The sequence below is a fragment of the Acanthopagrus latus genome, chromosome 6 (assembly GCF_904848185.1).
Source record: "Acanthopagrus latus isolate v.2019 chromosome 6, fAcaLat1.1, whole genome shotgun sequence".
Classification (NCBI taxonomy): domain Eukaryota; kingdom Metazoa; phylum Chordata; class Actinopteri; order Spariformes; family Sparidae; genus Acanthopagrus; species Acanthopagrus latus.
In genome coordinates, this window is record NC_051044.1 from 3,326,078 (window position 1) to 3,335,046 (window position 8,969).

General features: G+C 42.6%; 1 protein-coding gene across 2 annotated transcripts in view; it reads left to right on the forward strand.

Moving 5' to 3' along the window:
• Positions 1 to 3,544, forward strand: part of raly (RALY heterogeneous nuclear ribonucleoprotein) — a 108,340-nt gene extending 104,796 nt beyond the window's left edge. For both annotated transcript variants that reach the window (XM_037102489.1, XM_037102488.1), the window contains one exon: positions 138 to 3,544. The gene's annotated coding sequence lies outside the window, so the exon portion shown is untranslated. The remainder of the gene's footprint in view (positions 1 to 137) is intronic.
• Positions 3,545 to 8,969: the final 5,425 nt, after the last annotated feature.

Genomic DNA, 8,969 nt, shown 5'->3' on the forward strand with positions numbered 1-8,969 from the left:
TTGTCCCACGGTCTTCTTGAACACATCCCTCTTACCGCCTCTCTGTCCTCTCAACAACACAGCTGTGCAGGTTTTGTGACTGAACTGGAAGAAAGTTGATCTTCGCTGTCGTTAACGATGTGTCGTCTGTGTTTCAGGTGATGTGGACGGCAGAGGAGGAGACAGACAGACAGAGAGAGAGGGAGAGAGAGAGAGAGAGAGAGCGCCATAGACCAACAGAGAACTGGATCACAGCACAGGAAGGTCATCAAACAGCAGGGAGCCACACACACACACACACACACACACACACACACACACACACACCATTAAAAACACACAGCGAGACAAACTTGACCCTTTGTCGGAGCCACAGGAAGATACTAAAACAGCAGGTTACTGCCAGAACACATCAACAACTGATGAGTTACACACACACACACACACACACACACACACACACACACACACACGCACACTCACTCTCACACACACTCGCAGGAGAATGAAACACACCGCGACGGAGACTCGGCGCTGTGTCAGAGCCACAGGAAGACAGTTAAACAGCAGGTCGCCGTCAGAATGCATCCTAAAAGTGACGGATTTCACACACACACACACACACACACACACACACACACTGCTGAGACCTGCAGATGGACGCCGCCAACGTTTTTTGGAGAAGCCCAAACGGGTCATCATCTGCTGCTTTACAGGACTTTAAACACCTCGACCGGCCGGGGCGACATACTGAGGCACAGCTGGACGCTGATTGTTGAAACTTTTATGACGTTAAAACACAAAATAAACGAGCAGGGCCGAACTTCAAAACGTCGCATAACATAACTTTATTTATTTTATTTGTGTGTTGCAGAATATTTCCAAATAACAACCGTGTCATGTGGTGTTAATGACAGAGGAGCTACTTCAGCTGACCTCCAATTAATTACCGATAATAGCACAACAACATCGTCAGCAGCGGCGGCGCAACTGGAGAACGTGGTCCAAACAGAACCACGTTAATAAAACCGGTTCTCATCATACTGTTGAGATGATGTCAGCTCTGGTTATTAACCATATCACATCATTATTTACCAGCAGCGCGGTTATAAAACAAACAGTTGCATGTCGAACTCTTTCAGTCCGTCCTGGAAGCCCAAAGTGGAAAGTAAGAGAGATATAAACAAGTTTTATTAGCAATTACAAACACATGTTTCAAATGTTTCTCATCTTCCAAAGTTTTATACCAGCCCGCTTTTTTTTTTTTTTACAAGGTTGGTTTGTTTCTCAATTTATTGCTCACGTTTGAGTTGTGAATAAATAACAGATGGGGGTTATTTAGTGCGCATGAATCCAGCTGACCTCCAGAGGGTTCAAGTCAACAATAAAAAATCCAGAATAAAAACTTGGAATTATGAAGCTTTCATACAAATATTGCAAACCTGGAATGAGCTCCACGCAGCGATCTGTGAACCTGTTTGACCTCAAGAGAAGCTCAAGTCTGTTGTTTTATTCACTGTCAGTTATTATCCTAATTGTTACGGTTATTATTATTATTATTGCGCTTGTTATTTAAAGGTTGTAAAATCAAAATTTGCTGTCCGCCACAGACTTTTACTCTGAACTGGCAACATTTAAAATGCACAGGAAGATTCATTCTGGTGGGTTTTGAATGTTTCCGTCCATTAAAAAAATAATCATTCATGACATTTCTGTCGTTCAGAGCAGCACGTGTATTCGTTTGTTTGTCATTAAGTACATTATCGACCTGGCCGACACACTGCTGATGATTAATTTAATGTCCTCTGACTCACAAAGGGATTCACACTGATGTGTTGTGGTTTGTCCGGCCCGGTCGCCAGAGTAAAATATTGGCTTTTATTTATTTTTTATGCAAACCACACATCCGTTCTCCATCTGTTCGTGTCGTCGCACCACGCTGACGTTTCAACAACACGTGTCAGGTGAAGCAGCCGGTCGCAGCATTACAGCCGCGCAGGATGACCAGAGGACGCTGCTCAAGAAGGTTTTTTTTAATAAGACATTTTTCAGCTGTTGTTTGTCACGACAGGTATTTTTAAACCAACATGGTCTTCTCCAAACGTCAACCTAAAGTGTTTTTACAGACACAACCCATCAGATCACAAACAGTTTTTCATCGCCAACATTTTATTGTGACGACTGGGTTGTGTTTTATTTTTTGTGTCTTTAGTAAAAGTGGTTTCAAATCTGTATTTTTCATATAACATTAAATACTCGGTTACTGACAGTGCCAACAATCCCACAGCTGTCTTAATATAGAGATTGTTCAACGATGGGTAAATACCTGACATCACCTTTTTGTTTTCCTTGTGATGAACGCACAGTTAAAACGAGAAAATACAGAAAATCTCTCACGTGAGCGAACAAACGCTTCAGAGTCAGAAGGTGATCGAAACGAAAGTGTTTTTATTTTGTGTGTCGGGTGAAAATTGTGAGAGTGAAGTCGCAGTTTACAGGTTTTAAAGTCCTCAGTATGTTGCCGCCATTTCAGTCAGAGACGGTCAAAGCGGACTGAAGATCTGATTCACTGCTGTTTGCTGTCGCTCGCTTTATTTTTCTTCGTGCCCCTCCTGACCTCTTCCTCTCCTCCGTCTCAGCTCATCTCACACTTTCTCTTTGTTCCTTTTCCTCCACGCTTCCCTTTCATCCCACTTTCATTTCATCTGTTCTTTTCCTGTCCGTTTCCTCTCTCTTCTCTCTGCTGTCTCCACTTTGTTTTTGTTTTTTCCAGCCTCTCTCTCTCCCCCGTCCTGCCCTTTTTCCTCCCCTCTTCCCTGTTACAATAGTTGATATATTGCCCTCTAGCTCTGTCAGACTAATTTACAACAATGCTATCAAAATAAAGAAAGTAAACCAAATATTGCTGAACTGTTCCAGCAGCGGTTAGTGGAAGCCAGCACATAGTTGTATGGAAGTTAACAAAAAAAAAAAAACGAGTTTCAGGAGAAGAATGGATCCGATTAGAAAAGAATCGCTCACCGATTTGTTCTTAGTTTTCCATTCGACTCGCCACATTTTACGTCTTATGAAGTTCACCATTACATAAGCTTTTATTACACATTGTTCATCCCTGTATATACTTGTTATAATCCATGGATAATCAGCCATTCGCAGCAGGTCTGTCAGTTTATGTGAAGGTGAGCTACATACTACGAATCAGCAGCGACGTGGATGACGTCTGGATCTGCTTAACAGTGTTTATCTTTGACTTTCCCCCCCAACATACGGAGCTCAGGTTGAGGATTCTGCCTTCTTGTTTACCTTCAGAAGAAAACGTAGGCCTCCTCTCTTCCTCTTCCTCTTCCTCTTCCTCTTTCCTCACTTCTCCTCCCCCTCCCGCCTCCTCCTGTCGTTCCCGTCTGATTTCTACACGCTGATGTTAAATAATCCTTGCTGTTATTTTTAACGACTTGTGCGTACTGTGCGATGAAGGTGATGATGCCGACTCCTCTGTCTGCACTGAGAGGGTGCCAGAGGCCTTTACAACACATGTAAATACTCCAAAATAAAAGCTTGGAACTTGTGACCGTCGTCTGAAGTCTTTCAACTAAATGGAAATATTTTGTTTTCAGTGTCTTTCATCGATCAAACCCCTTTTCCTTCATCTGTCCTCTTCGTTTTTGTTTTTTTTTCTGGCACTTTTACACGTGAAAATATCTTGAATCTTTGAGAAACTTTCCTCACAGTCACCAGGAATTCATTTTGCTTCACATTCACGATGATTTATTCGTCATTATGCAACACAATGAGCGTTTGTAACTCCTTCACAGTCACTAAACACACATACAGTCACGTATAAACATGTATTTGATCTGATCTGTTGCCGCTGATCGTCACAGCAGAGTTTCCAGCTGGATTCCTGATGAAAACGCAGGATCTCGTGTCTCATTATGATCTTAATAATCTCATCTGAGCAACGTGCTGACAGGACGGGCCTTCAGCTGCTCACCGAGATCAGCTAGAAAACGTGCGATCCTCGGCCGGAGGACATCTCATGTCACATCTCATCTAAGCTAAGTTTGATGATGAGAAGGGTTTTGGAGCTAATAAACAGGCCAGTCTGAGTGGTAGCTTTTAGGTTTCTACTGCCGAATTTGGAAAAAAAAAAAAATGGTAGAAGCTGAACTATTAGTGCCTCACAGCGAAGAAAAAATAGATTCCAGGAACAATCGACTGAAAATCTGTCCAGTCCAACTTCTGAAAAGTGACCTTACTCATCAAAACATCCAGTATCTTTTTTTAAGAAAAAAAAAAACAAAACAGATCTGTATTTTACACCAAATAAGCAACGCAATGAAGGAAACAAAGCCAAATTTGACATCAGAAACGAGTGACGTCAAACTCATCTGAGGATTTGAAGCTGATGAAGTGACTTATCCAGAAGTCACCTGGATATAATGCAGGTAAAAACCACAGGTACGTCTAAGGTTTGCTTTGTACCAAACTTGACATCTCACGTTCACATTATACACTCACTAGCTCACCTTTTACATCAGGAGGTGGAGCGGAAGGTGGTGGTGTTATCTCAAGTCGACAGCGCTGCCAAACGGCCCGACCGCAGTTCAGACCAGATGTTTTCAACAGGAAGTCGGACTGATTTCATCCGTACATCGTCGTGACCAAAACAGGTATTTTTAAACCAAAACCCATCATGTTTTCCTGAACCTAACCAAGTGGTTATTGTGTCTAAACCTAAACAGAACATAAGCGCAGCGTCATGGCAAGAGAGAAATGCACAAATTCAACCTAAACAAACGTAAAGCTGCAATATTTTTAAAAAGGACTGGAACAATGTGACGCGCAGCACGAGAGAGGAACAGCAAAAGTGTGTAATACGTATGATTTTAGGCAGTAAAACCTATTTTGTAGATTTATGTTGAGTCGTGTACTGACATCAGAGCCACACGTCAGCGTTTGACGACCTCGTAATGAGACTCGATAATCAGCTGCTTTTATCTAGAATTGTCTACGTCAGTTTTAATGGGCCCTTTTCCAGCTGTAGTGAAAACAAGGAAAGACACTAATCTTGCTGAATTTATCTCCCAGCTGTCAACACCAGCTGATTGAAAGGAGGAAGGAACTCAAGAAGAGCAGCGGTTGAAGAATGCGGTGTGTTTACTGGGGGAACTAAAGGTCGCAACAACGGTAAATTAACTGTAAATGTACGGTGAAGGTTGTCAGCGAATGAAAGCTGCAGATCCAAAATAAAAGAAAAGGCTGTTAACAATCTCCTGATGTCTTGATCTTGATTCTTGATCTCCCAGCTGTCGACACCAGCAGATCCAGACTGAAACAGACTTTTTTACAGTTAGAGTTAAAGGTGAGAGTAAAAACCTGTGGCTGCCTCGAATTTGCCCCCAAATTTTCCTCTCGTACTTGTAGATCTTTCATGCGCATGGCTTTCAAAAGTCAACCTGAACCCTCGGCCTCTGCGCCTGTAAACACTTTAGCTTTTGATCTTCTTGATGGTGCGACATCTAAATTTGCTCCCTCAGACTTTTTCAGATGTTCCCCTCTTTGATGGTGTCGAAGAAAAGTCCTCGACATCACGACTCGGTGCTGCAACCTTGGCACCCTTTAAGGTTCTTCATCGGAATAGCAGCTTAGTTTTCAGAAAGTGCTTCATATCCGAGTTACAGCTGATCCACTCAGTAATTCTCTTCCAGATTTTCCACCTTTTATCTGTTATCTTTCAAGCTGGGAAACACACGGTTTTAATAACTTGCACACACTGTGTAGCTTAATAAAGCCCTGGTGATTAATGGTTTTAAAACTTGCTCTACTGGTCTTTTTTCTTTTTTTTATCTCTGTCTGCTTGCTTACACTTTAAACCCAAAATATATGACAAGACGCGATTAAAGCATATCTTGATATCAAAGTCTAACACTTCATCCATCACAGCAAAGCCGCCAGTTCAAACAGAAGTTTGGAGAGACCTGGACAGTGAAGGTGGGATGAAATTGCTCTGTAAGTGGGCAATTTACTTAAAACAACATATTTTCTCACTTATCTCTAATGGTTTCCAGCCTTGGAGGTAATTTTCTTCTGACAGTGTTTCCAGTTTCAAGTCTTGGTCAAGGTCGGACAGAGAAGGGGCTGCTTTTAAACGAAAGATGTGAAAAATGTAAAACAGCGACAGTTTCACCAGCAATATCTAAAAAACAGATATTTCAAGTGGATTTGAGAGTCGTTCTTTATTCTACAGTTGTATTTCTTGTGTTTTTCACTCCTAAATCAATCTTCAGTTTGAGGCTTGATTCCATTTTTTTTTTAGTTCGCAAATCTTTGTGCACTGGTGCAAAATTTGTGGGCGCAGACGACAAATCACACAGTACAGTTTATGAACCGTGCCCACAGATATGAAAACTATGAGCAGAGTTGTGCAACTTGTTTTTTTTACCGCCGGCCTCCACCTTCGGTTTAAAATGTTTGAAATGCTGCAGAATTTAAAACCTCTTTGCTGGATATTACTGACATCAGTCAACTTAAAGTGATTGTGATCAATCCTCATACACGTCGTTTTATCAAAATCCTCGTAGCATGTAGGATAAATATCATCGCCACCATTTTTCACAGGTGAATCAGGTGTTGAGTTATTGTTCGTGGACATTATAAACATCAGGAGAGCTAAAAACTTCCAGTGAACTGCATTAATTTCTCCCTGAGATCGTGTCAGACAGGTGAGCTGCGGGTTCTAATATCAGATCTGGACCTGAGAAGAGCAGCAGTTGAAGAGGTTGGTGTGTTTACTGGGGAAACTACAGGCCACAATCCCCAAAACAGGCGATTCTACCGAGCAGGCCGATCACAGCCGTTGCGTGAGGCAGCGACGTGGGGAAACCCGCTCGGAGGCGACACCGCAGGTAGCTTAGCTTCAACGCAGAAGCGTAAATCAAGATTTGGTTGTTTCTTTGAGCAGGAAATGACAGTGAAGGTCCGAGTCTGCAGCTTTTAAACACCCACATTCAAAAAATCGTTACTGCTAGAAAAGTAAAGAGTGTTAATAATCTCCCACTGTCTTATTAGTTAGCAAATCATGGGAGGATCAGAGAAAGAGAAACGGCAATTTCACAGACATGGAGATAAGAAAATAAATCGAGCTGTGTAAAGAAAACACTGACTGATGATAGCAGACTCCCTTTTACAAAATGGAAATGTTTTGTGAGTTTCCTGCGTCAGTGTCTGGATTATTTATTCCTTCTTGTAAGTCGGGCAGATGTTTCAGGGTTCATCTGTGATTATATGCCTGGTTCACAGTCGATCAGCTGCACACGTACGTGCTACCGTAGTAAAAAACAAACCTTCGCCCTTTGACTGCAGGGGATCATCCCTCTGACTATATTACAACTCTTTTTTTACTATGAACCCATTTGTACAGAGCCTTACCTGAGTATTTGTTATTTTCTTTGATGCTTTTGAACTCTGGAGCCGCTGCAGCCTCTGTAACTGTTTGCACCTGCTGTTCCTCACAGCGAGTTTGGCGACCCATTCCACCTTTTTTCATGGCAGCTCAGATCAGATAACCTAAATATGACAAAGATGTTACAGTCACGGTCTGACTGCGACCAGCTGCGTGGTATAAAGTTCAGAATGTTTCTACAAATTCATACTTTCATGCACCGGAGACTACTTTGACACGGTGGATCGTAGATCGTATCTCTCCACAGATCTTGAAACAGCGACGGTACATCTTGAATCGGTGATTGTTAAGCGCAGCGAGTAACTTCTCGTTCCCCTCTGTTCTCTGAACGTGCTGCATTTGTGAATTATCGTTATCAAAGTCCAGCCGGGACAATTTGTTTTGCGTGATTTGTGGAATTTGGCAGATTGTATTGGGGACTTAGTCACAGTCAACAAACTGAGAAACTAGTGATGTGAAACAGCTCGTCACCTGATTTTGCGTCATCATGAAGGCTTAAAGGATTTAAATCTACATCTCTGAGTCCAAAGGGGAATAAAAGCAGATCTTCAAGTCAGTTCCAGACATATTACATATTGAAAACGTCCTAGTGGATGAAAGGAAGTGTTCACTTTTCTCTTATCTTGAGTGCTAATTTGTCCATCCAGATTGTGTTGGCGTACATTTTGGAGTTTTGAGATGTCCGACTTCTCTTGCATATATTCCAACAAGGTGCCAAAATAATGCATCTGAAAGACCTTAACCCTGTGTTTGACCCCAAACATATCCACTGTGCGTCTACTCAACAGCTGGATAGTGAACGCAAAGATGGCGCCTATTCACCCTGACACGCCTCTCAGGTTTGAGGTAAGTGGCGTCTGTCAAGACGTGTGTCGATATTTAAAAACTCTGTAAAATCTCTGTTGTACACAGTGAAGTCCACATCAGCAACAGATCAAACACCAGAGGAAAACATTCTGATCTGCAGTGAACTTCTTAAAATTTAACAATCCAGATGTTATTGGACGAGGTCGGCGCTTCTCGGCTTGTTTGGTGTCGTACGTGAGCTCGTCCCTCTCACGTACCTGCAGCTCGTCGGATCATCAGCACCAGCTCGAATACTCTTGTCTTCTCTCCACTCGCTGCCGGATTGTTTCCACTCATCCTTGTGGTAGTTGGCTGCGCTGCTAGTGCTGCTGTTTGCTCCTGTGTGTTCTTGTTCTCCTACGATACTCATTTTGATCTTTCTGCCTGTTTGGACTCCAGGCTCCGGCTCCACAGCCACTCTGCCACCTGTGGAGTCTCACTCAGCATGAGCTTCCTAATAACATCTCTTGGTGTCAAACCGTAACACCAACACCCTCAAAATCCACAAACGTACACTGCAAACTTAACTGTAATTAGACCCGAGCAGTGGCCGTGCTGGAAAAACACTGGGCATGCACAAATTGTGGTGGCGACATCATTGTGCCAAACCCTCATTTTTACATGGCTGCTTTTGAAAATCTCCTGAAGAAAGCTGAAAACTTTCCTCTCTTGCAGAACTCGC